This window comes from Lepus europaeus, chromosome X, assembly GCF_033115175.1.
Source record: "Lepus europaeus isolate LE1 chromosome X, mLepTim1.pri, whole genome shotgun sequence".
Classification (NCBI taxonomy): domain Eukaryota; kingdom Metazoa; phylum Chordata; class Mammalia; order Lagomorpha; family Leporidae; genus Lepus; species Lepus europaeus.
The window spans coordinates 117,626,895-117,654,568 of NC_084850.1; the positions used below are offsets into that span (position 1 = coordinate 117,626,895).

At 42.1% G+C, this 27,674-nt stretch overlaps 1 protein-coding gene across 5 annotated transcripts in view; it reads left to right on the forward strand.

Annotated features, from left to right (window-relative positions):
* Positions 1 to 878: 878 nt before the first annotated feature.
* TAB3 (TGF-beta activated kinase 1 (MAP3K7) binding protein 3) overlaps positions 879 to 27,674 on the forward strand; it is a 77,220-nt gene continuing 50,424 nt past the window's right edge. For 2 of the 5 annotated variants that reach the window (XM_062184576.1, XM_062184578.1), the window contains exons 1-2: positions 908 to 967; positions 25,592 to 25,667. The gene's annotated coding sequence lies outside the window, so the exon portion shown is untranslated. Of the gene's footprint in view, positions 968 to 25,591; positions 25,668 to 27,674 lie in introns of all 5 variants that reach the window. The other 3 variants (XM_062184579.1, XM_062184580.1, XM_062184577.1) reach the window with 3 other exon arrangements.

Below are 27,674 nucleotides of genomic sequence, written 5' to 3' on the forward strand. Positions count from 1 at the left end.
TGGAAACTCTGAATAACACACATTTGAATGAATGAATGAATGAGCAAGGAAAAAAAACAAAAAAGCGGTTATTAGTATGATTTTTGGAAGACTAACAGAGCACCAAAATGAAAGAGAAAGTTAGGTGGTGATGTGAGAAGCAGGAGGGTGTGGCTGCCAGCTGCGGGCCTATCTCCAAGCGTGCAGGAAGCTCTTGATAAATACGGTGAACCAACAACAGGATGAAGGAGCGGCAGCTGCGACTTTGCAAAGCATTCTGTGATCGGGAGGAGCAGGGCGCTGGAGGATTCCCAGGGAGTCGAGTGTGTTGGCCATTCGGGCTCCTAAGCGATGAGCCAGCCTTAAGGGACGCCTCGCACTCTGGCGCCGGGTCCTGCTAAGCTCTTCACCGGCTTCACTCTAGGTTCCTCCACCCCGTGCCTTCCAGAGAACAGGTAAAACCCGGAAAACAGGGTGCCACTTTAGGTGCCGTTCTAAGCATGCGTCATCGCGCAAGCGCAGGAACTTCTCACGTAAGTGGTCCGGCCCATTTCCGATCTGGGGGAGCGTCTGCTCGAGCTGCTCTAGTTTATCACCTTTCCTGTGGGAGACTCTGCCCTCCCGTTCCTGGGGGAAAGCCTCGCGAGATCCCCATCAGCGGTCCCCGGCGACGCCATCTTTGTGCCTGGCGAGCGACGGCGCCCGACGGAAGCCCCGAAGCCGGCGCCTAGTTTGCCAAGCTCTCGCCGAGACCGGATCCAGGAAATACAAGGCGGGCCTCGGTGGGAGGGACGCAGGGAGGGAGGAGGGAGGGAAGGGGGCGGCGGCGACGGTGGCGGCAGCGGCGTCGGCTGCGGCTCACACCAGATCCGGGCTCCGCGCGGCGCGCACCCGAGGGGGGTCGGGCGGGGAAGCGGCGCCGGCCCGGACCCCCCCGCGGGAGCAGGCGACGGGCGTGAGGGCGAGGCGGCGGCCGGAGAGCAGCCGGGTGAGTGTCGGCGAGGAGGCCCGGCACCTGCCTGGGCCAGGGCGTCGGGGTGTCCCGGGGTCGTCCTGGTGACCTCGCGCTTGGGGCGGTGGGCGTGTGCGCCACGGCGGGTGTCTCGGGGGCTCGACTCGGCCTGAGGCTGCAGCGGACACGGAGAACTGTGGGGTTGCCGGAGGTCTGCGCAGGGCCTGGCGCGTCCGCGCTCGCCCCGGACGCCCCGGGAGGCCGAGGGGAGAGAGGGAGTGGCCGGGGTGGGGGGGCGGCTTGGTTGGCTTTCTCACCGGTCAAACCAAGGGGCTAGTTTCCTTCCTTGCCGGACCCTGGCCGATGCGGGGAGTGAACCTTACTGGCGGCTTTCACGCACCGTCTAGATGTTGGAGTTGAGGACTAGCAGCACCAGGGTTGGGGCTGTTGACGGAAGGTTAGTAGTAATAGTAATGATTGTTGTAAAGGAGGTTTGCAAATGCTTGTTGGCAGGTGTTGAGCAAGGAGAAAGCATTGTTTCTGTTTATGTAAGGATCGCATAAGCAGGCAATCTTCGGAGGTCCAACAACAGATTAGAGTTCTTCCCAGTTGGAGTTCTCCAGTGCCCTGTGCCAGGTCATAAAGTGGATAAAAGCAGGATTTGGGGTGTGGAGGGCAAGGGGAGGTGTGAAATAAGCTGCATATAAAATCAAAAGTTCCTACTGTTCGTCTATTAAAATAGAAAGTGTTGCTGTCTTTACTGAAAGGTGACTTACTTATATTCTTCAAGAAAATTTGTCATCTTTGGTCCAGACAGGGCTTGTCAGTTTGATGTGTTCTCTAGTGACTTGTCAATCACACAGTGATTTTTGCTAATAACCTATTTATCCTGGTTTGTAGAAGAAAAATAAAAGGAATAAACGAATACTTCCACAGGCTAAGCTCCCTTTGCACACCTTCACTTTGAAAGGACAAGAGGACTTTTTTTTCTGCTTTATAAATGATTTGCCATAGTGTATAAGAACATTTGTAAGAAGAAACAACTTTTTGACCAGGAAAGGGCTTTTGAGAGTTTCATTTTGCAATGTTAAATTATAAAGAGCAGCATCCCCATGGTAAGTTTTGTGATGGTGTCTTTTTATGAACACAGGAAGAATGCAAGTATACAGGTATGCATAATTTTAAACCAGTGTTTGGTAGGAATGTTTGCAGCTTTAGGGTCAGCTCCTTCCCCATTTGCTTACCACTGGCTTACTCTAGGGAACATTACACTTAAGGGAGAGTAAATATTAAATATGTGATATCCATTTTTACATCTGACAGATGTCATCTCTGTTCAGTCACCCTGAATTTTCTCCTGTATGTTTACTTCACATATTCTCCTTAAATTATCAATATCATACTGTATATGATTTGTATTGGAGCCAGCAGAGCTGAGTAATATCGAGTGTGTTCAGGCTGTGGGCTTGAGGGGTAGTGTGCGTTTAACCCTCCTAGCTACCCTCTGCTAAAGATAACGTTATCCGTGCTGCACAGATAAGGACACTAACCTCCAGTATTCTTCTCTGACTTCCATGAGGGTCACAGCCGGTGAATTGCAGAGCTAGAACTCAAACTCATATGTGTGTCTCACTCTAGAACATGTATTTTTTTCTACCATACTCTGCTTAAGTTTATGTGCCTGATACACACTTTATGAAAATGGAAATTTTTATTACAAAGTAACCTTTCAGTTCTGTTGGTGATTTTGAAAGCTTTCCGTGTCCTTGACTCAAGATAATTTGAAGTTTTTTTTTTCAGAAGTGTCTGTTTTCTACCAGAGCCTAAGCAGAAGTCTGCTGATCTGTTAAGATTGCTAATACACAGTAGTGACCTATCTGAAATTCAGATGTTTTCAGTAACTTAGCCTCCTGTTTTAAGCATTCCTAAGATACTGAAAAGATAAAAAATTTTGTTTATTCTGATCTCAGTAGTTTTCCAAATTACATTATTAAAACAAAGTAGCAGCTATTTATGGGAGTTTTCGTTTGTTTTATGGGAGCTTGGAGGTAAACATACACGCCCCTACCTTCTCCAGTAAGTAGAGTACTTGCTAGCTGACCATGGTTTTACAAAGGTTTCAGGCCCAGTTCATGGATTGTAGAAAACATGGCAGCTCTTAAGGGATCCTGCATAATCTCTTACTGGGTAGTGACAGAAAGACCTTACAGGTTCCCAGGCAGTGTCTGGGATGTTGGTGAAATAGCAGCAACATCTTGCTGTGATGATTACCTTTGTCTCCCACCAGTCTCTGCTGTTGTGTCTCTGATGTGCTGCAGAACCTGCCAATCCTGGCCCTTATCTCTGCTCAAGGGAAAGTCCACATTTGGGTAGAGTTAACCCAAAAGAACAGCTACAGAAATCAGAAAAGAAAAAAAAAAAGAACCAAAAAGATGCTGGGTGTCTGGCACTCTTTTCTCCATTAGGTCATTCGGTCAGATTACCCACTTAATTATCTCTGGGAGTTCTAGAAAAGTTAAGGAATTTGAGATTTACTGCTTTTAAGAAGTAAATTATTTGTGGTCTTCAGTTAAGTAGGCATGTCTCATGGAAAGAGAAAAAGAAGTGTGTTCCTCAGTACATGTCAGCAGGTGTGTGTGTGTGTGTGTGTTACATGGAGCATAGGACTGTATTTTAAATAATACCTTGGATTCCTGATGTGCAATCTTTGGTCTAAGTGAATGTATTTTTAATTACATGCTCAAGAAAGAGTTAAATATACTTCCTTACTTGTGAAAGTAATGACTCATGGCATTTGGGCTGTTAGGGTGAAAAAATTGGCAAATAATAATGTAGCTGAGTGCTTACCAGGTAAATAAAAAAGCCTTTTTGAAATTATTTATATTGCCACAGTGTAAAGACAAGACACCAGGAAATTGGTGTGTATTTAGACGTTTATTTTCATATATTTTGCCTACTAAACCCCAAATTACTATCATAACCACAGATACTTGTCTAAAAGTGAAATGGAACTGATGAAATATGTCAGACTGAACCAATCCTAAATATTTAAGAACATTTATTAGAGTTTAATTCGTTGGCAACCCTATTAATTTATTTGTCTGGCTCTCCAACATCCCTCTTGCCTCCGTTTCCGATTCCTCTCCCTGACCTTCCTCCCCCTCTGATGCTGTTAGTGCTGTTACCTAGAGCCAGCCTTCCCTGAGCTCACACTTGAAGCAGATCTTTGGCAGGGTGAATGGTGCCAAGGAGGGCACCAGAACTCCTTTGAAGTCTATTCTCTCAATTCCCGAGCTCTAGAAGGTAGAGAAAGACATGGATAAGACCCTGAGACACCAGCCCCATTCTTTCTTGAAAAGCAGAATGGGAACAGTCAGAGTGAGGGAGGCAGTGTCAAGACCCCTGCTGTGGGTTCTCTCTCTCTTCTCTTGCCCTCTCTGTAAGGGTAAGGAGGAAAAGGCCTTGTGCTACCAGAGCAGGCGCTGCTCCCCCATCCTCTGCGGCAGCCCACTGCCACCCGCTCACTTTTTCCTTGCTCCTTTCTGCTTCCATCCCACCCTTCCTTCTCTCCCAAGTCACTCTGGCTTTCCCTATCCCAGGGTCTCCTCCTATCCCACACTTTGCCTTCTTGCCTTTATTCCTGCTCTGCCTTGATCATGGAAGTCCAGGACTGTGATCCTCAGGAAGCTCACCTCCCTGTGTGTGTGTGTGGGGGGGGGGGGGGGGTATTTCCTATTTCCATTTCTAGGGCTGAATGGGACAGTAGTCCTTGCTCATACCCCCAGTTGGAATACTAGATGAGTTTTCCCATAGAATTATCGCCCATGCAGTTTGGGGTTTTATTATACTTCTGTCACCTAACAGGTGTTTAGGCTCTTAGGAGCTGCTTGGAAACCTAGCACATTGACCATTGTTTCCTGGGAAAGCAGATTCTGAGGTTCTAGTAGGTGATTAAACAAAATCAACTTATGCTCCAGAAGTTGTTGGGGTTTCCTGCTTTTTGTTAATTGGTGAGATTAGGTGGTACACCTTTAGCTATCTGAAATTAAATGTGTGTGTGGATCAGATGGCACTTCCTACCGAAAAACTGATAGGTTTTTTGCATTGTCTATGGAGGATTTCTGAATTTAAATATGTTTTTTTTTAAAGATTTTATTTATTTATTTGAGAGTCACAGTTACAGACAGTGAGAGGGAGAGACAGAGAGAAAGGTCTTCCTTCCATTGGTTCACTCCCCAAATGGCCACAACAGCCAGAGCTGCGCCCATCCAAAGCCAGGAGCCAGGTGCCTCTTCCTCGTCTCCCACACGAGTGCAGGGACCCAAGGACTTCAGCCTTCTTCTACTGCCTTCCCAGGCCACAGGAGAGAGCTGGATTGGAAGAGGAGCAGCCAGGACTAGAACTGGTGCCCATATGGGATGCTGGCACCGCAGGCAGAGGATTAACCAACTCTGCCACGGCGCCGGCCCTTAAATATGTTTTGAAATAAAATTTGAGCTTATCCCTTCTCAGTTTACTGTTTGTCATTAAAGCAGATCTTACAGTGTTGTTGAGAAAACAGAATTTTGGTTTGTCATAAAAAGAATATCTTGTTCCTACTGTTTCTTGCTTCTGTTTTGAAACTTTTCAAAGATATTGAACCTACTGCAGTTGTTTACCTGAATTTAGTTACGGTAAACATGGACAGTGTGTTTGTTTTACCTGAAGGCTTGAAAATAAAATTTTATTAGTTCAAGTTGCATACTGTTACCACTGTTTGTGGTGTTCAAACAATAAAATGAGCGATTTTGAAGTGATAAAAGCCAAGCTAAACACATTTAAAATTTGTTCTCTGTAAATGGGTTTAATCTTAGCTTGGTTGAAGTAAATATTCCTAATAAAAGGCAAGATGGGTTTTTTTGTTTTGTTTTGTTTTTGTTTTTTGGAGGGCATCTCCAAACCGATCTTATTTGAATAATGAATTTGAGAAAGCACTCTCTGTTCATTTTAAGAGTTTACCAAATTATTTAATTTACTTGGTTAAAAACATGATCTCTAGGGATAACACGCTCAAATGTTCAGATCTTCTGACACTAACTAGCTCTGTATTCTTGGGAGAATTGCTTAATCTTTGACCTGTTTCCTCATTTTTGAAATGGGGATAATGTGGTATCTACCTCATGTGAGAATTAAATGAGCCAGATGATGTGTTTTACTTTAAACATGTCTAACGATATTCAGTACTTAAAGAGTTAGTCCTTCTTATTATTATTACATTGTCATTACCACTGTTACTGCTTTAAGATGATACCGCTTCTGTTAGGGGGTTGTAAGAGAGATATTTGTCTAATTAGTGATGTTTTAATGCAAAAGTTAATGAAGAGGCCAGGGAGAACAGAATATTAGCTGGTAGATACATCCACAATTGGCCATAGTTCAGGAAATCCATAGAATATTAAGCTAACTTTTTTCATTAAAAACATTCTTTTCGTGTTAGTGTAAAGATTAATGCCTCTTTGATGGGTGAGCAAAACTGGACTGTTTGAGTAATTTCAGTGTCTTTATTTTTTTTTTAAGATTTCTTTATTTATTTGAAAGAATTACACAGAGAGAGAGAGGGAGGTCTCCCATCCGATGGTTCACTCCCCAATTGGCCGCAGCAGCCAGAGCTGTGCTGATCCGAAATTAGGAGCCAGGAGCTTCTTACAGGTCTCCCACATGGGTGCAGGAGCCCAAGGACTCGGGCCATCTTCTACTGCTTTCCCAGGCCTCAGCAGCGAGCTGGATCAGAAGTGGAGCAGCCAGGTCTCGAACAGGCGCCTATATGGGATGCTGGCGCTTCAGGCCAGGGTGTTAACCCGCTGTGCCATAGCACCGCACCCCCCCCACCCCCCCGCCGCCGCCATTTTTTTAAATGATTTATTTATTTATTTGAAAGAGTTACACAGAGAGAGAGAAAGAGAGGCAGAGGGAGAGAGAGAGAGAGGTCTTCAATCCACTGGTTCACTCCTCCACTGGCCGCAGTGGCTGTAGTTGCACCCATCTGAAGCCAGGAGCCCGTAGCTTCCTCCAGGTCTCCCATGTGGATGCAGGGGCCCAAGGACTTGGGCCATCATCTTCTGCTTTCCCACGCCATAACAGAGAGCTGGATCAGAAGTGGAGCAGCTGGGACTCAAACTGGTGCCCATATGGGATGCCAACACTCCAGGTGGCAGCTTACCTGCTATGCCACAGCGCTGGCCCCTCCAGTGTCTTTATTAAAGTTTAATTATCTTGGCATCTGTAGGACTAGAATCTGTTTAGAGGAAGCCTCAATTTCTACATGGTCCATTTATAAAACTTTTTTTTTTTTTTAATCAGCACCATTTTCCCACAGAGGGGAAAAATGTCATATATGGTGTTTCAGATTCCCAGGGCAGCCCAACATATCTGAATTTGAATGTTGATAGTACTGTAAAATCTACTCTGTATAACAGTGCTTCAGCAAGATCATGGACAGGGTACGTTAGGTGCCGAAAGGTTACAGTAGAGTGATCTTCCTTCATTGTCCTCGCAAGGGTCCCCAGGCCTTGGAAAGAGGATTTTCTTCTCTGGTTGTGGATGGGGATAGCATGAGTATTGGGCTGGTTTTTCAAAGGCAAAAGCTTTTCCTTGGCTTGGCTCCTCAGAAGTCTATATTGTATGATGCTTAAGAATATGGCCTGTAGGGGCACCGGATTCTGTCCCGGTTGCCCCTCTTCCAGGCTAGCTCTCTGCTGTGGCCAGGGAGTGCAGTGGAGGATGGCCCAAGTGCTTGGGCCCTGCACCCCATGGGAGACCAGGAGAAGCACCTGGCTCCTGCCATCAGATCAGCGCGGTGCACTGGCCACAGCGCGCCAACCGCAGCGGCCATTGGAGGGTGAACCAACGGCAAGGGAAGACCTTTCTCTATCTCTCTCTCTCTCTCTCTCTCACTGTCCACTCTGCCTGTCAAAAAAAAAATATGGCCTGTCTACCCACAGTGGAGAGAATGAGAAAAACGTTCCAAATGTTGGTTCGCTCCCTTGATGGCTGCAATGGCCGGGGCTGAGCCAGGCTGAAGCCAGGAGCATCATTCATCTAGGTGTCCCATGTGAATAGCAGGGGCCCAAACACTTGGGCCATGTTCTGCTGTGTTACCCAGGCTGTTAGCAGGAGCTGGATTGGAAGTGGAGCAAATGGGACACGAACAGGCACCTATATAGGATGACAGCCTAGCAGGAGGTGACTTTGCATGTTAGGACACAACACCAGCCCCCACCTCTCTCTTACAGCACTTGCTACAGTATTTCTTAGAGCAGTTGGCACTTCTCATTGGTCAAATGTAGATTAAAAGTAGTACCTACCTTACAGGGCTCTTGGGAGGATTGAATGTGATAATGTGGGTGACCACACTTAAAATAGCACCTGGCCCATAGGTGGGTGCATAAAAAATGTTATGCATTTATTATTATTAAGCTTTACTGTTTTTTTAAAGATTTATTTATTGATTTGAAAGTTGGAGTTACATACAGAGAGGAGAGGCAGAGGCGGGGCGGGAGGAGGGAGAGAGAGGTCTTCCAACCGCTGTTTCACTCCTCAATGGCCGCAATGGCCAGAGCTGCGTTGATCCGAAGCCAGGAGCCAGAAACTTCTGGGTTTTCCATGTTGGGTCAGGGGCCCAAGGGCTTGAGCTATCTTCCACTGCTTTCCGAGGCCACAGCAGAGAGCTGGATTGGAAGTGGAGCAGCCGGAACTTGAACTGGCGCCCACATGGGATACTGGCACTGCAGGCAGTGGTTTTACCCACTGTGCCACAGCACCAGCCTTTACTGTTTTTTTTGTTTGTTTGTTTTTTAAGATTTATTTATTTGAAAGGCAGAGGCAGGCAGAGAGAGAGAGAGAGAGAGAGAGATGTCTTCCATCTGCTGGTTCACTCCCCAAATGACCACAATGGCCAAAGCTGGGCTGATCTGAAGCCAGGAGCTTGTTGTAGGTCTCCCACATGGGTGCAGGGGCCCAAGCACTTGGGGTATGCTCCTCTGTTTTCCCAGGCACAATAGCAGGGAGCTGGATTGGAAGTGAAGCAATTGCCCATGTGGGATGCTGGCACTGCAGGCAGTGGCTTTACCTGCTACACCATATCTCCAATCCCAAAGCTTTACTGTTTTAAAACCTTTAGAATACCCTTCTCTACTTGGCCATCTGTATTTAAATAGAATTCTTGCCTTCCCTTTCCACTGAGGAATGGTTTCACATTTTTCTTTGTCTAAAGTGTTTTTGTTTTTGATTTTTTGTGGTTGTTTTTATTTTATAATGTTGGAGAAGTAGAATTTAAAGAGTCCCATCTGAACCTGCCCCATTCCCCATTTAGGCCTTGTATGAATGGAGATATATTGTTTGGAAATAGATTCTGACTCTGGACATTTGATTGGGTCAGAATTTGGGGTACAAATTTCTCAACTTTTGGTATTTTTGTGCTAAGTCATTTCTTTTAAAAGTAGCTTTGAGTATTGTAATATTTTAGACACAGTAACGTTTCAGAGAGTACAGAGTTTCCATATAGCCTTCACCCAAGTTTATATAACCATGACATATTTATTTAAAAAAAGACATTAACATTAGGTACATTACTATTAGCTAAACTGCAGATTTTGCTTGATTTGACCATTTTTGCCACTAATGCCCTTTGTCTTTTCAGGATACCATGTCAATGCTTATTTGCTCAGTCATTTTCAACTGCTTGCATTCATATTATTGTGATCTCTAGTTCTTTAGTGACTAAGTTTCTGTGACTATAAAACCATTTTCTGATTTACTGTTAAGTTTTCTGCAGGTTTTCAAGGGCCAGGTGTTTCCTCTAGGGATGGCAAGTTCAGGAATTCATCTTGGCACTGAACTTTATAGTTTTAAATAAAAGGAGAAAGTGTTAGTATAGTGGAAAGAACATTGTTGGGATGGGATGAAAGCTAAAGTATTTTATAATTTATAAAACTATTTTCAGGAGTCTAAATGAGTTATGTACTATACACTTTTGATGGATTTAGCCTCAAAATGACAAGTCATTCTTTTACTGATGTTAGCATGCTTCTTATTCTTGGACACAGGATAATTGGAATGAATGGGGGAATTTAATTTTTAATATTCATTATAGTTATTTAATAAAAATACTAAATTAGTATAATTTAATGATAGTAAGTAGCACATTTGTTTATATGGCCTTTGGAAAATCCTTGGTTTTGATTTGTCATCATTGGATTTTTAAAAGTTTTATTGGTGGGATACCTATATGATAGGCGGTGTTGGTATTCTGATTTATAATTGTTATTTTAAATCACACTTAAAGTTTGATGTCAAAAAAGTTGTCAGTGCAAACAGAAAGTTATCTGTTACGCTGCACATCTTGAACCTTAAAGTCTTATCTTTTTTGCCAAAAAAATAGTTTTTGGCTATTTGTCAAGGATGGCAAATAAATTAATTTTGAGTTGTTTGGATGAAAATGTTTCAGGTCAGTATGGTGTGTGCATTGAGGGACATTGCCAGTAAACAAACTCTTAGTGGGTGGAAATCCCCTAAAACTTACAGAAAATTGGGAGGAGATGAACTTAATTAAATAACTTCATTTGTTTACACTTATTCAGAGCTTCTTATGACCTTGAACAAATCATTCAACTTTAGAGGACCTTACTTTGCTCATTTGTAAAATTACGGAGCTTGACTAGACCTGTGAATCTATTAATTTCTAAGATTTAAAAACACTCTTGTTGATCAGATTGCTTGTCTTAGATCTTTATGAAAATACACTAACCACTAAATCTTGATATAAGTCAGTTTAATCTTATTGGTTTCAAATAGTTTCAAACCAACATTGCTATAAATTTGATTGTCACTATTTGATTTGACACCTCTATTAATATTTTTTGGTAATTCGTATATAGCTTTTTAGGTATTTATTAGTTATTCGATTTTTGTGTTCATACATTTTTGCCCTCAGATGCCCTAAACAATTTTGAAAAATGAACTCCTTCACACTTTATTTTTTTTAAAAGATTTATTTTATTTATTTGAAAGACAGAGCTACAGAGAGAGTGGTCTTCCATCCGCTGGTTCGTTCCCCAGATGGCCACAATGGCCGGAGCCGTGCTGATCCAAAGCCAGGAGCCAGGAGCTTCCCCCAGGTCTCCCATGTGGGTGTAGGGACCCAAGGACTTGGGCCATCCTCTACTGCTTTCCCAGGCCACAGCAGAGAGCTGGATTGGAAGAGGAGCAGCCGGGATCAGAACCGGCGCCCTTATGGGATGCCAGCGCCTCAGGCCAGGGTGTTAACCTGCTGCTCCACAACACCAGCCCCATCACACTTTATTTTTTTTAAACATTTATTTATTTATTTGAAAGTTAGAGCTACACACAGAGAGAAAGAGAGGTGAGTGGGGGGTAGGTCTTCCATCCACTGGTTCACTCCCCAGATGGCCACAGCGGCTGGAGCTGTGCGAATCTGAAGCCAGGATCTTGGAGCTTCCTCCAGGTCTCCCATGCGGGTGCAGGGGCCCAAGGACTTGGGTCATCTTCTACAGCTTTCCCAGGCCATAGCAGAGAGCTGGATCGGAAGTGGAACAGCCGGGACTTGAACTGGCACTCATGTGGAATGCTGGCACTGTGGGCGGTGGCTTTACCCACTATGCCACAGCACTGGCCCCTCCTTCACACTTAAAAGAATGAAAACACAAATCCTTTCACTGAATTTTGTCAGTAATGAAGAACTCAGTGGATTTTCACCAACTGAGCACACTTCTTATTCCCTATTTGTGCTTCCTTCTGTTTGTGTGCCACCCTATACCCCAAACATTTTCCTGACTTTAACATCAGGTTAGTTTTGCCTACTTTTGTTTTTTATATTCCTGGAATCCCATACTCTTTTGTGCAACATTCTGGCTGTGAGATGTGCCTGTATTGTTTCTAGTTGTAGACTGTTGATTCTCATTGCTGTGTACTGTTTCATTGTGTGAATATATCACTATATACAGTTTTGTTGATGAATATATAAGTAGGTCTCAGTTTTAGGAGAATGCCTTTGTAACCTTGGAGTAGGCAAATACTTCTTAAATGGACCTTTTCAATGATAATTTATTTTTGGCTTCAGATTAGAGAAGGAATAGGAGAATGGGTTTATTGAAATATGAGCATTAAAGTATTTAAATGTTAATATATAGTTCTTTTCACTAAGTAAATCTCATGGAGAGTGTCAGTATTTGTAGCTAAATCTTACAGGAAACTGAGGTTTGTGCTTTCATAACTTTCCTGGGTGGAATTCCTTCAGATGTGTTGTCGTTTTTGACCTGCTGATTGGTGGGGGTTCTTTATTAAGATGCTGGAAATGAGCCCTTGCTGGTTACAAATGTCTTCTTCCATTGAATGGCTTTTTTTCACTTTAAAGTGTTTTTTTTTATAAACCAAAGTTAACTATTTTTGATGTAATATTTTCCTTTGTATCTTCCTTGAAGATACTCTGTCATCTTCCAGAAACTTTATGATTTGGGTTTTCACATGTAGCTGTAGCACTACTTGAAATCTGACTTTTGTATATCCTGTGAGGTAAGGAACATTTCTGTTTTTCCCCATATGTACAGCTAATTCTCGGCACAGTCTTTTCCTACCGTTGTCAGAAATCAAATGTCCATATGTCTGTGCTCTCTGTTCTGTTCCACTGGTCTATTTGTCTTTCATTGTACTGATACCACATTGTCTTATTTATTATCCTTTATCATAAGTGTTGGTATTCAGTAGAACAAGTTCTTCCACCTCCATGTTGTTTGAAAGCATCTTGGTTATTCTTGGCACTTTAAACATTTATATGAATTTTAGTATGGTCTTGTCACTTCCCACAGACAAAAAAAACCTTTTGTTATTTTGGGTTGGAATTGGGAAAGTTGACATCATTACAATATTGTTGTTTTTTTTTAACAATTATTTAATGAACATACATTTCCAAAGTACAGCATATGGATTACAATGGCTTCCCCCCCATAACTTCCCTCCCACCCGCAACCCTCCCCTTTCCTGCTCCCTCTCCCCTTCCATTCACATCAAGATTCATTTTCAATTCTCTTTATATACAGAAGATCAGTTTAGTATATATTGAGTAAAGATTTCAACAGTTTGCACCCACATAGAAACACAAAGTGAAACATACTGTTTGAGTACTAGTTATAGCATTAAATCACAATGTACAGCACATTAAGGACAGAGATCCTACATGAGGAGTAAGTGCACAGTGACTCCTGTTGTTGACTTAACAAATTGACACTCTTATTTATGGCATCAGTAATCACCCTAGGCTCTCATCATGAGTTGCCAAGGCTATGGAAGCCTTTTGAGTTCACCGACTCTGATCATATTTAGACAAGGTCATAGTCAAAGTGGAAGTTCTCTCCTCCCTTCAGAGAAAGGTACCTCCTTCTTTGATGACCCGTTCCTTCCACTGGGATCTCACATGCGGAGATCCTTCATTTAGGTCATTTTTTTTTTTTTGACAGAGTTTCCTGGCTTTCCGTGCCTGAAATACTCTCATGGGCTTTTCAGCCAGATCCGAATGCCTTAAAGGCTGATTCTGAGGCCAGAGTGCTGTTTAGGACATCCACCATTCTATGAGTCTGCTGTGCATCCCGCTTCCCATGATGGATCATTCTCTCCCTTTTTTATTCTATCGGTTAGTATTATTCGGACACTAATCTTGTTTATGTGATCCCTTTGATTCTTAGTCCTATCATTATGATCAATTGTGAACTGAAATTGATCACCTGGACAATATTGTTTTTTTAAATTCATGAACATGATACACTACTCCATTCATTTATGTGCTCTTTAATATCTCTCAATAATATTCATAATTTTTCCAGAAAGTTGCTTATAACTTTGCCAGTTTTTTCCTAGATATTTGGTGGATATTTGGGTTGTTTTCCCTTTTTAATTAGTGTGACAGGCTGGGGTGGGGGGAGGGAGGGAGGGAGGTAGGAGGAGCCACCCATTTGCTTGTTCACTCCCCAAATAACTGCCAGGGCTGGGCTGAGTCAAAGCCAGGGAGCCGTTAACACAATTTCGGTCTCTCATGTGGGTGGCAGGAACCCAGTTACTTATCACCACTGCCTCCCAGAGTCTGCATTGTCAGGAAGCTTGAGTCTGGAGCTGGAATTGTGTGTCTTTGAGTGACTTTTAAAATTTCTTGAGACTGACTTTGTGTCTTAACATGTGATCAGTTTTTGTAACTATGTAAGCACCTGAAAAGTACATATTTGCAGCTAGTGGATACAGCATTCTGTATATGCCCTTTGATCAAGTTTGTTAATTATGTTGTATCTCTGTCGGTACTGATTTGTTTTGGTGCAGGGCCCAAGCACTTGAGCCATCCTCCACTGCACTCCCGGGCCACAGCAGAGAGCTGGCCTGGAAGAGGGGCAACCAGGACAGAATCCGGCGCCCCAACTGGGACTAGAACCCAGTGTGCCGGCGCCGCAAGGCGGAGGATTAGCCTAGTGAGCCACGGCACTGGCCAAAGAGTTTCTTAAAATCTGCCACCATGATACTGATGTATGGGTATTTTTCCTAGTAGTTTTGTCAATTTTTGCACAAAGCCATGTTATCAAGTGCATGCAAATTTGGTTTATTAACTGGTGAATTAAACATTATATCATTATGAAGTGACTGCTTTTAAATTTAGTGCTTTTTTATGTCTGTTTTGTCTGAAACTTAGATAGCTATACCATCTTTATTTTGGCTAATATTTTCATATATATATATATATATAGGTGTATATCCTTTTACCTTTAAACTTTCTGTGTTATGTTTTAGGTGGGACTCTTAAAAACAGAATATATTTATAGATTAAAATTATAATTTTTTTTGTACTGATTTGGGAGCTGGAGCATGTGCACACTCCCATCTGCTGGTTAACTCCCCAAATAACCTCAATGGTCTAGGCTAGGCCAGGGCCAGAGCCAGGAACCAAAGCAATCCGTGTCTCTTACATGGGTAGCACAAACTAAGTTACCTCAGCCATCACCCCTGCCTGGAAGGTTCTGCATTAGTGAATATCTGGAGTGAGGATCTGGAGCTAATTTAGAGCCCATTTACTCTGATTTGGAGCATAGGTGTCTTATAACTGGTAGGCTAAATGCCCAGCCTCATGTAGATTTCTTTGTTAATCCAATCTGATATTTTTTTGTTAATCCAACCTGAAGGTTTCTTTGTTAATCCAGTCTGATAATTTTTGTTAATCCAACCTGATACTTGCTGTCTCTCTCTCTTTTTTTTTGGAATACTTAATTCATTTAAATTTAATTAATGTAAATTTAACATAATTATTGGCTTTGGGGAGTTTGCAGCACCACATTTTTGTTCCTCTGGCTCTATATATTTTTCTCCTATTCTCATATTTGCGTCCTTTAAGTTTACTAGTTTTTAAAAATTTGTCATCTACTTGAAAGAGCAATGTAGATGGGGTTGGGGGAAAGGAGAGGCAGAGGGAGAGGCAGAGGGAGGGAGAGAGAGGCACACATCTTTCATTACTATTCACTCCCCAAATATCAGCAACCATCAGGGCTATAATAGCCCATAGCCAGAAGCCTAGACCTGTATCCAGGTCTCTTGTGTGAGTGGCAGGGGCCCAAACACTTGAGCCATCATCTGTTGTCTCCCAGGATGTATTAGTAGGAAGGTGGATTGAAAGCAGAGTATGCTGTACTTGAATTGGTACTCTGAAATGGAATGCATGTGTCTCAGGGGTTAGCTTATCCTGCTGTGCCACGACACCCGCCCAAGATTGGTTATTTTTATATTAGGGTTTTTCTTTTATTCTAAGTTTTTAAAATTTTTATTTAATTTGAAAGGCAGAAAGATGAGAGAGAGTGAGAGAGAACTCCTGTCTGCTGTTCCACTCCCTGAAATAGCCACAATATTCAGAAGTTGGCCAGGACAAAGCCAGGGGTCAGGACTCAAGCGAGGTCTCCAGCACGGGTGGCAGGAGAATCCAACTACATGGGCCATCGGCTTGTTGCCTGCCCAAGTGTACATTAGCAAGAAGTTGGAGTCAGGAGAAGAACTGGGAATTTGAACCGAGGCACTGTGATACAGGATGTGTGCATCCCAAGTAGCATCATAACCTCTATGCCAAACGTTTGTCCCGATACCAAAATTTTTCTTTTCTTAAACAATATTTTAAAAAATTTGAGAGGCAAAGAGATAAGACAGACAGATCTCCCATCTACTGGTTCACTCCTCAAATGCTCACAACAGCTAAGGCCGAGCCTGGCCAAAACCAGGAACTGGGAACTTATTTTGGGTCTCCCATACTGGTGGTAGATACTCAACTGCTTGAGCCTCTGCCTTTTGCCAGGATGTGTATTAGCAGGAAGCTAGAATTGGCAGCAGAGGTAAGATTCAGATCCATGCACTCTGGTCTGGGATGCAGGTGTCCCAAGCAACATCTTAACACTAAGCCAAATGCCTGCTCCAGTATTTTTCTTTTTATTAGTTCAGATATCACAGTCATTATTATTCTTTTTGTGATTACCCTAGCATTTATAGTGTGTATTCTTCACTTATCGAAGTCTAGTTAAGGATACTTTTACCTTCCTCTTGGTTGAAGCAAGAACATTAAAACACCTTGGTTCCATTTATCTTCCTCCTGACATATCTGTGGTTGTGTTCCTGTGATCTATTTTTATGTGTTTTAAACCCACAAGACATTATTTTATATAGTCAGGGTTGCTTTAGATTTTTCACATACTTATTTACACATTCATGGTTTTTCATTTCTTTCTGCTTCTATGACCTTCCATTTTGAGTCAGTTTTCTTTTGCTGTATGATTTCTTTATGAGGGTCTGCTGAATGTGAACTCTGTTTTTATTTGAGAACATACTTCAAGTTCATGTTAAAAATTTATTTGAAAGGAAAAGAGATCTATCTACCTACCTACCTACCTACCTACCTTCTGCTGGAATATTACTCAGTTGCCCACAACAGCCAGAGCTGGGCTGCCCCAAAGCCAGGAGCTGGGAACTCAATTCAGGTCTTCCACATGGGTGGCAGAGACCCAACTGTTGGAGCCATCACTTGCTGCCTCCCAGGGTACACACTAACAAGAAGCTGGAATTGGAAAATTGAAAGCAGAGCTAGGGCATGAACCCAGGTATTCTGATGTGGGATTTGGCTATCTCAAGCAGTGTCTTAACTGCTGCTTCGAATGCCTGCCCTTCCATTTCATTTTTGAAGGTTTTTTCCCCAGCAGTGGAATACTAGATTGGCAGTTATTTTCTTTCTACTTCCTGGATATACATAATCTTTTAGCTTCCATTTTTGTTGTTGAGAAATAAGCTGCAGTCTAACTCTTGCGCTTTTGAAAGTAATGTTTCCTCCCCTCCACATACTTTAGAATTTTCCTTTGTGTGTTTTCACCTAGGAATTTGTTGAGATTGTTAAATATGTGGTTTTGCCTCTTTCATCATTTTTGGAAAAAATGCAACCATGCAAATACTGCTTCAACCACATTCTGTCTCACTTTTTCTCTGAGATTCCAATTAACTGCTGGATATTAGACTTCTTACTGTATCCTTTCTTTTCTTGGAACTCCCTCTCCCTTCTTCCACCTATCTTCGGTTGACTGTCTCAGCTGTGTCCATTGGTGGTTAAACCTGTTCATTGAGTTAATTTTTTTAAAGTTATTTATTTGAAAGTCAGGGTTAGAGAAAGAGAGGGAAGACATATCTCTTCTGCTGGTTCATTCCCCAAATGGCCGCAATGGCTGGAACTGGACCCGTCCAGAGGCAGGAGCCAGGAACTTCTTTTGGGTCTCCCACATGGATGCAGGGGCCCAAGGACTGTTCTTCCATGGCATTAGCAGGGAGCTGGATTTGAAGCGGAGCAGCCAGGACTTGAACCAGTGCCCATATGAGGTGCCAGCACTGCAGATGGTGGTTTAACCTGCTGAGCCACTGTGCTGGCCTCCATTGAGTTAATTGTGCCTTTTACTTTTTTCAATGACAAAATTATTCTTTTAAAAATACAGTCATGTCACACAATAACCTTTTGGGTCAACAGTCGACTGCACACAGGATGGGTCTTCCCGTAAGGTTATTTAGTGACACCATAGCTGTCTTAGTTGGTATAAGAACACTTGTTCATACAACACATTTCTCCAAACACATCCCTGTGTTTAAGTGCTATAAGGCTGTACTCTTTTTTTAAAAGACTTATTTATTTATTTATTTATTTACTTGAAAGAGTTACACAGAGAGAGAAGGAGAGGCAGAGAGAGAGAGAGAGAGAGAGATTCTTCCATCCACTGGTTCACTCCCCAGTTGGCTGCAACGGCCAGAGCTGTGCCGACCCAAAGCCAGGAGCCAGGAACTTCTCCCGGGTCTCCCACGCGGGTGCTGGGGCCCAAGCACTTGGGCCATCTTCCACTGCTTTCCCCGGCCACAGTATAGAGCTGGATCGGAAGTGGAGCAGCGGGTCTTAAATGGGCGCCCATATGGGATGCTGGCACTGCAGGCGGTGGCCTTAACCGCTACACCATAGCAGTGGCCCCTGGCTGTACTCTTTATGATTTCTAGTTCATTGCTGAGATTTTTAAGTTTGGCATTCATCTCCTTGAACACAGAAATTATGTTTTTTTTTTTTTTTTTTTTGCCAGGCAGAGTTAGACAGAGAGACAGACAGAGAGAGAGAGTTATAGACAGTGAGATACAGAAAGTTCTTCCTTCCGTTGGTTCACTCCCCTAATGGCTGCTACGGCTGGCTCTGTGCCGATCTGAAGCCAGGAGCCAGGTACTTCCTCCTGGTCTCCCATGCGGGTGCAGGGCCCAAACACTTGGGCCATCCTTCACTGCCTTCCCGGGCCACAGCAGAGAGCTGGACTGGAAGAGGAGCAACTGGGACTAGTACCCCGCACTCCAACTGGGACTGGAACCCGGGGTGCCTGCGCTGCAGGCAGAGGATTAGCCAAGTGAGCTACGGCGCCAGCCAGAAGTTATGATTTTTAAAATCTTTGTCTGGTAATTCCAATATTTGCACTCCCCGTGTGTCTGATTTTGTTTGTTTCAGTGGCTTTTGGTCATCTTATCTCATGTGCCTTGTAGATTTTAATTGTATAATGGACAACATTTTGGAAAATTATTTGACAACTCATTTGCAATCAAGGATAAGGTATTTCAGAAATGTGTGTGTGTTCACCGGCTTGAGGGAACCTAGGATTACTTAATCAGATCTTAGCTTTTGAGATTTTCCTGGCCAACCAGATGACTCAAGGCCACATTGCATTCAGTATATAGAAAGATTAATTTCTGGTTCACCCTTATTTCTAAGGTGCAGCCCTTCAGGGACCCACCCTCAAGGCGGAAGAAGAGGATTTGTCCCTTTTGTTCCTCTGGCCTTTCACGCTGTCAAATATAGTTTAACCCTTTTACATTATTTGAGAAAGTTATTTCTTAAGTTTTGTCCCACTGTGTTACTTGGCTTTAGTAAGAGTTGATTCAAATCATCTAATGTCCTCTAAGAAAGGGAGGCCACTTGTGTTTCTTTATGGGCAGAATTTTCTTAAAACTGGCAACAACTTCATCCCCTTATGTAAACTTTGTTTTATATACTTGTGCTCACTTGTACAATTATGTACATTTTTAACTAAAAGATTACACATTTTCTGTGTGTACGCATGAATAAATGAGTAAATTATTTCGTGAGTACTCAGAAACATTTTAAGTCTCTTCAACCTTGGGCAATTTCTAGACATTGGCAATAGACTGCTTTATTGTGTTTAAGTTTCAGCAAAAACAGTGTCTAGAATGACTCTCAGAATATGAAATCCCTCTTAATTGCTATTGAAATTGGGATGTATAATATCAGCTAAATTTTCCCTCCCCATGGAAGAGTATTTTCTAGTTTTTTTTTTTTTTTAACCACCATGACATCTGTTTTGGTATATCTATCTGTTGCTCTTGTGAAATAGAAAAAATAGTTCTGCTGATAGTCTTAGGTTTACTGTCATCTGAGAGCTCTCACACAGGCTAATGAGTGAATATGGTGCATTACCCACTACAGACTTTTTCTTTCCTTGTAAATTAATTCCCATAGCAGCCTTGTGAGGCAAGTATGTGGTAGTTAGGTGTGGCATTAAGTGAAGCATTAGGAAACAGGGACTAAGAAAGTTAAGTAACTTGCCTGTGGTACCACACCTGGTAAATGGTGTGTGTTTTTTGTCTACTACTATTACAACATTTTATTTCATGACTGCCAGTTAGCTCTTGCTTGTAGACAGTCCACGGACTTCCCAGTTTTATCATGTTCTCCTTTCTTCTTTGTGTAAACCATATACTATCATGGCTCCATAACTTATGTCCTGAAGTTTAAGATAATTGGGAGATGACTCTTTCATATCCCATCGTCCCTGTTCCCAGAACATGGTACCACTGGCTCTGGAGTTTGCTAGCCTCTCTGCCCTGTTGGAAAGCTTGTTCTGTCACTAGTCATTTCTCATCTCTACATGTATAGTCCTTTTCCCTCTCTTTAGACATACCTCCATTTTCCCGGTTCTAAAAAAGTTGCTGCTTTTTTTCCCAGTGTGTTTGCTTTCTCATCACACTTTTGGTTAAATCCTAACTCCCCTACTTAACTCCCTTACTGGATATTTTCTGTAAGGCTCTTGTCTTGCCTGTCCAATCACCCTTGATGGAATCTAGCTAAAATCTCATTTGCTCTATCCTGAATTTCAAAGAGGGCAAAAAAAATTTATCTTCCTTGGACCCCTTTTCTATAATGGAGTTGTGCTCCTATGCTTCTGACATCTCATTTTTAATGTCCTGCTTACTCCTTTACAATGATAGCGTTGCACGGCTATCTATGTTAGGCCTGTGAATGTCAAATGCCCAGGTTTATTTGGAGTATATTCAGTCATGTGGTTACTGCATATTTTACGATTCAAGAATGCCTCCTCTTCAAATTTAGTATTACTCCATTTAGTCTTCAGAACAATTTTTTTCATCCCTAAGAATTCTCTTTCTGGAAGTTCATTCATTCATAGGTTTCTCCCCTATCCCATTCACAAATCTGTCATGCCTTAAAACATGGATAGAATTGTGACATAAAGCAAAATCTTTTGAATTTCCTCATTTAGGATATTTTTATTTCTCCCCTTTTTTTTGTCTTCAATCCTGCATGTTTTCTGTTGTCTACTTTGATTATTTTTCTTCAACAAACTTGTTTTACCTAGCCTTCTTTTCCCTTCTTTGAACTTCTTTGTTATTGTGATACAGAGTGTGATCTTTTTCACCAGCTCCTCAGGAGATATCAGGACAAGGCATGGACTTCCTACTTTTTGGTGCTTTATTACTTATTACAGTTTTTAATAAATATTTAAATATAATGGTTTTGATTTTTTAAGGATTTTATCTCTGAACTGTCTTAAGACTCTTCTTGATAGTTCTAATCTCTAGCTACTTTTTTCTGTGCAGTTTGGTGTAGTCTGTACAAAATAATTAAAATCGTCCTTCAGATATTGCTTTGGATATATTACAGTTTTTCTCCTTAAATGACTAGTGACTTCTGTTTGGTTATTTTCATTTTTTAAAAATTTTTGTTTTAAAGATTTATATATTTATTTGAAAGAGCTACAGAGAGAGAGAAAGGGAGAGAGAGAATCTAACATTCACTGGTTCATTCCCCAAATGGCTGCAGCAGCTGGAGCTGGGTTAGGCCTGAACCAGGACCAGGAGCTTCCTCTGGGTCTCCCACGTGGGTGCTGAAGCCCATGCACCTGGGCCATCCTTTGCTGCCTTCCCAGACACATCAGCAGGGAGCTGGATCAGAACTGGTGCAGCTGGGACTTTAACCAGCACCCACATGCGATGCCAGTGCTGTAGGTGGTGGCCTCACCCAGTATGCCACAGTGCTGGCACTGATTATTTTTGTTTTTAATTCTATTTGCAATCATTTCTAGATGCACACGAATATAAAATTGAGTGAACTTTTGATGATGCAGTTACCAACATTTTACCATACTTTTTTCATCTTGTCTTTCCCCTTGTTTTTTGGTCAAGAATTTAAAGCATGTCCAGTATGTAATTCCACCACTAAATAATTTAATGTTTCTAAAACAACACATTTTCTTACATGACTGCAATATTACTGACATATATAACACACCGAATAATAATTCCTCATAGCATAAACAATACTTCTTAGTCCATGGTTGTGTTTCCCCAGTTGTCTAAAAAAATTGTTTTTTTTTTTAAATAGTTGATTTGTTTGAAGAGGATCTACTTACTATATTTGATTATGCTCCTTAAATATTTAATATTTCTCTTGTAATCTGCAACAACCTTTTCCTCCCCACCCCCTCAGTGGTCAGAGTGTCCCATTCTGGTAGGGTATTGCGTAAGTTGTTTTTAATATTATTTATCCTGTGTATTTCATTTGTGCCAGTTTTAGATCTATATGGCAGATTAGGTTCAGCTTATGCTTCTTTTGGAGGGATGGGCAAGAGTACTTGCTGCTGCTTCATATTCCATCACGTCTGAAGGGAGAGCGTGTGGTCATTTCACTTTTGCTGTGAGTCTTCAAGAAGTTCAGATGGATAGCTGGATTCCTACGTGAAGCCCAACTTTTAATTAACTGCTTTTACCCTCTGTTAATTACTAGCACTAGAATTAGCTATTCAGTTAAAGTTTACCAAATTATGATTGTCCTAATTTGGTCACTTCTGCCATTATTATATGATTTTTTTCTATATGGAAGAACTTTTTCCTCATTTACTTGGGCTGTGTGGTTAACCTGAAATATCTAGTCAGTTGTTAAGTTGTTTAAATCTTCAACTGGAAAACAAAAGACTGATTTCTTCTTTTTTAAACATTTATTTATTTGAGAGGTAGAGTTACAGGCAGAGGGAGAGGGGAGAGGGAGGGAAAGGTCTTCCATCAATTGGTTCACTCCCAAGATGGGCATAACAGCCACAGCTGGGCCGATCCAAAGCCAGAAGCTTCTTCCGGATCTCCCACACTGGTGCAGGGGCCCAAGCACTCTGGGCATCCTCCACTGCCCTCCCAGGCCATTAGCGAGGAGCTGGATTGGAAGTAGAGCAGCTGGGACTCAAACCGGTGCCCATATGAGATGCCAGCACCACAGGCAGAGGCTTAATCTACTGCGCCACAGCACTGGCCCCTGGTTTCTTCTTTAACTCTTTTTAAAAATTTCTCTGGGCCAGCATCGTAGTGTAGCAACTGTGACACCAACATTCCATGTGGGTGCTGGTTTGAGTTCCAGATGCTCCACTTCTGGTCCAGCTCAATGCTAACGGCCTGGGAAAAGCAACGGAAGATGGCACAAGTACTTGGGCCTCTGCCACCTGCCTGGGGAACCTGGATGAAGCTCCTGGCTCCTGGCTTTGGCCTTGCCCAGCCCTGGCCCTTGTGGCCAGCTGGGGAGTGAACCAGTGGATGGAAGGTCTTGCTCTCTACTTTGGTCTCTCCCTCTCTCTCTGTAACTCTGACTTTCAAATAAATAAATAACTCTTTAAAAAAATAATTTTGCTAAGGCTTAGGCTAAGGAAATTTTATTGCTTGAAAGTTAAAGTTATTCCTGAATGGTGGATTGGGCTTGGGGAGGGTCTCCCAGTCCTGAGTGAGCAGTTCTAATTCTGCTGAGGGTAGGTGGGGTAGCATGGGGGTGAAAAAAGAAGATTGTATACCTCCTTTACTGCGGGTTGGTTTACAAATGAGGAAGGGTGTCCCGCTCACTTGGGGTGTAGGAATTTAAAAAGTTCTCTTACTTTACCAAAGAGCAAATTAGACTCACTGTGCAGTCATTTAAATTTTAAAGACCTGTGGCCCTAAAAAGGGAAGGTGCAGGTTTGCCAGGGATGTAACTAAAGCTCTGCTTGCTATCTGAAGCCAGAATCACAAGAAAGCTTGTTCGGCCCCTCTGCTGTTTGGAGCTCTGCCTTAGGCACTGAGGGTGACTGAGAGGAGAGCAGGGTGGCTCAGGCAATGAGAACTTTCTCTTACTATCTCAGTATCAGTTAATGTGACCTTCTTTCACTGAGATTTCACGTAGTGAAATGGCTGCTCGCTTTTTCAAGACCGTTTATTTATATATATATATACTATCATTTGCTCATGCTTCTTTAATCTTTCACAGTTTGACTCTTATTACCTCTTTGGCCTATCATTTTTTAAGATAGTGTCTTTGGCCTTTTCTTCAAGCTTTTCAGTGTGAATTGTTTGTTAAACAATTGAGGTTTCACCGATTGAAAAATTGGAAGTGAGGAGGGAATATGTGTTTGAAAATGAAACTGTATTGCTATGAACATGTTAAATATTTATACCCTTCCTCATTTGTGTACACTTTGTGCATTAAAGAGCAAGGTTAAAGAAATAAAAGATGTTTGCATGAGTTTATATGTTTAGATTTAGGCCCTAAATCAGGACCCCTAGCAACTACTACCAGCTGTTTCTCACTGGGAGGTACAAGTTCTTTGGATGATTCATTTGCTTTTGAAACCTTATCAGTGGATGAAAGAGTAATTTAGCAATTGATTTTTGAATAAAAAGAGCTGATCCTGTCCAGATCCCAGATCCCACCCCACCACTGCAGTTGGTTGGAGTTGGTGAAGCTTTGGAATACCAGTCTGAAGGCACGATCAGATAGACTTGGCTATGCAGTTCCTCCAACTTCGTAGTTTTTACTGCAGTGTTTCTTTTTCTCAAAATCATGTTCAACAACTAAGTTGAACAGATAGCAAATCTAATATTATGAAGAAATAAGTTAGCATTTTAAAAATATCATAGCCATAATTTTTGTTTTGAAGCATTGTTAGATCTGTTATATAGAAAGGCTGTGTATATTAAGATCAGCTTTAATTTTTGATAGCTTATGAAAATGTTCTACTCTCTCAAACATCTGTTTTGTAGTATAATAACATGTGGGTATGTGCGTGTTGTAAATGAAACACTGGACAAGATGCTGTGAGGACTGTTTATAATCCTACCTTTTTAGCAAGTTTTTAAACCTCTCTACCCTTCAGTTGTATAGAGTAAAGGCTGATATTAGGGTTGGGTTCAGAGCTTCTCGCCTCAGCACTGTTGCCATCCTGGGCCTGATAATTCCTTGCCATTAGGGGCTATCTGGTGTATTGTGGTATCCTTGACCTCTGCCCGCCAGATGGTGATACTGTTCCTTCCTAGTATGACAACCAGAAATGTCTCCAGACATTGTCAAATGTCCCTTGTGGGATGTCCCTTGTGAGACAGAGTCAGCCCTGGTTGAGAACCACTGGGTTGGATGTGGGATGATATGCAGAGTTCCTTTTAACTTTGTAATCCTGTTGTTTTGATTTTTTAGAAAAACCTCTGCTTAAATGTCATCTCTTCTGTGAGCTTTCCTTCTCTTTCTCTTTGTTTCTTTTTCTAACTATCTCATTAATGGTACTTAACCTCACTCTGTTATAACTACCAGTGTATTTCACTGTAAGGGTATGGACATTCTGTATCTCTAATTTTATGAAGTGAGTAAACAATAGATTCAAGAATATTGCCAGTTTAGAAATTAGCAAATAATTAACAGATTTCACCAGGAGATTCCTATATTTTGTGATCTTGAATTTCTGAGTTAATGAGACTGATTACTCTTTTTTTATCTTTTAGATATATTCTAAGACAGGGTCTTCCTATATGTGCATGAGGGAGCTACCAAATACATCTAGGCTGCATTTGAGAGAAAGTAAGTCACAAAAAATGCATAACAAATAGATAACACAGTTTCAGGTTTTTGTTTTTTTTTTTTTTTTTGACAGGCAGAGTGGATAGTGAGAGAGAGAGACAGAGACAAAGGTCTTCCTTTTTGCTGTCGGTTCACCCTCCAATGGCTGCTGCAGCCGGCGCATCGCGCTGATCCAAAGCCAGGAGCCAGGTGCTTCTCCTGGTCTCCCATGCGGGTGCAGGGCCCAAGGACTTGGGCCATCCTCCACTGCACTCCCGGGCCACAGCAGAGAGCTGGACTGGAAGAGGGGCAACCGGGATAGAATCCGAAGCCCCAACCGGGACTAGAACCCGGTGTGCCAGTGCCGCAATGCGGATTAGCCTGTTGAGCCACGGCGCTGGCCAGTTTCAGTTTTCATATCCAAAGGTTTCTCAGATAACCCCACTTTGTTTATTACTCAAGTAGAAAGCTTTCATCTATTTAGAAAAAAATAAGCAGGAAAGATAGCAAATGTTTTTCCTATATAGCCAAGACTATATCATCATATTCTTTTTTAAAGATTTGTTTATTTATTTAACGATTTATTTATTTATTTATTTGAAAATCAAAGTTATACACAGAGAGAAGAAGAGAGAGAGAGAGAAAGAGATATTGATCTTCCATCCGCTGGTTCACTCCCCAGTTTACCGCAATGGTCCGAGTTGCTTCGATCTAAGCCAGGAGCATCTTCCAGGTCTCCCACGCATACTAAAGTACTACAGCTGAAACAGCTTGTTTGGCTTTTGTTGTCAAGATTTATAGTTACAAAACTTAGAGGGGAATAAAAAGGTAATAAATACTTTTCAAGTGATGAAAATGGTGGTGAATACAATATTTTATAGGCGTTTAAGAAGAGGAGAAAGTGGGGCCTGTATTGTGGTGTAGTGGGTAAAGCCACCACCTTTGATGCCAGCATCCTATATGGGTGCTGGTTTGTGTCCCTTCTACTCCACTTCTGATCCTGCTCTCTGCTAATGGCCTGGGAAAAGCAGCAAAAGATGGCCCAAGTGTTTGGGCTCCTGTCACCCGTGTGGGAGACCTGGATGAAGCTCCTGACTCCTGGCTTCAGCCTGGTCCAGCACTGGCTGTTGTGGCCATCTAGGGAGTGAACCAGCAGAAGGAAGACCTCTTTGTCTGTCTCTCCCTTTCTCTCTCTGTAGCTCTGCCTTTCAATTAAGTCAGTCTTTAAAGAAAATTTTTAAAAGGTGGAAAAAGATGTACTGATTGAAGTTCATGGAAAAAACATAAATATGGGTTGGATTTTGCATTGTCATTTCAGATAGTAGAAGGAGGTGTTACACATGTAGAAACAGCATTTGGTTAGGTGCATAGTACTGTTTGCTCATATTTGAAGTTCATTTTTTTAAAAGATTTTATTTTATTTATTTGAAAGAGTTATACAGAGATCTTCCATCCACTAGTTCATTCCCCAAATGGCCACAATGGCTGGGACTGGGCCAGGCCAAAGCTAGGAACCTAGAACTCCATCCTGGTCTCCTACATGGGTGACAGGGCCCCAAGCACTTGGACCATCTTCCTCTGCTGTCTGAGGCACATTAGCAGGGAGCTGGATTGGAAGTGGAGCAGCTAGAACTCAAAGTGGCACTTATATGGGTTGCTGGTATCACAGGCAGCAGCTTAACCTGCTGTGCCACAACGCTGGCCCCTTGAAGTTCATTTTGTGGCTAATTTTCCAGATAAAATGAGAAATATAAAAATAAAACAAAGTGTGATAAAATATATGCTATAAACAAGATACAAGATGTGTTATTTTAGTTTTACTGTGCTTGTAAAATGTTTACACGAGAGATTAATTAGAAACTTGTGTACAGGATAACTCTGATATAAACCAATATTTGCTCTAAAATGATCACTGAATTAATAGGTTCATGGAGAATGCACATAAGTGATAGGGAGAAAGAGTGTTCATCTGTCAGAATCAGTGAATAAGGTTTTAATTTTGTATATAAATTGCTCCTCATGCAGTAG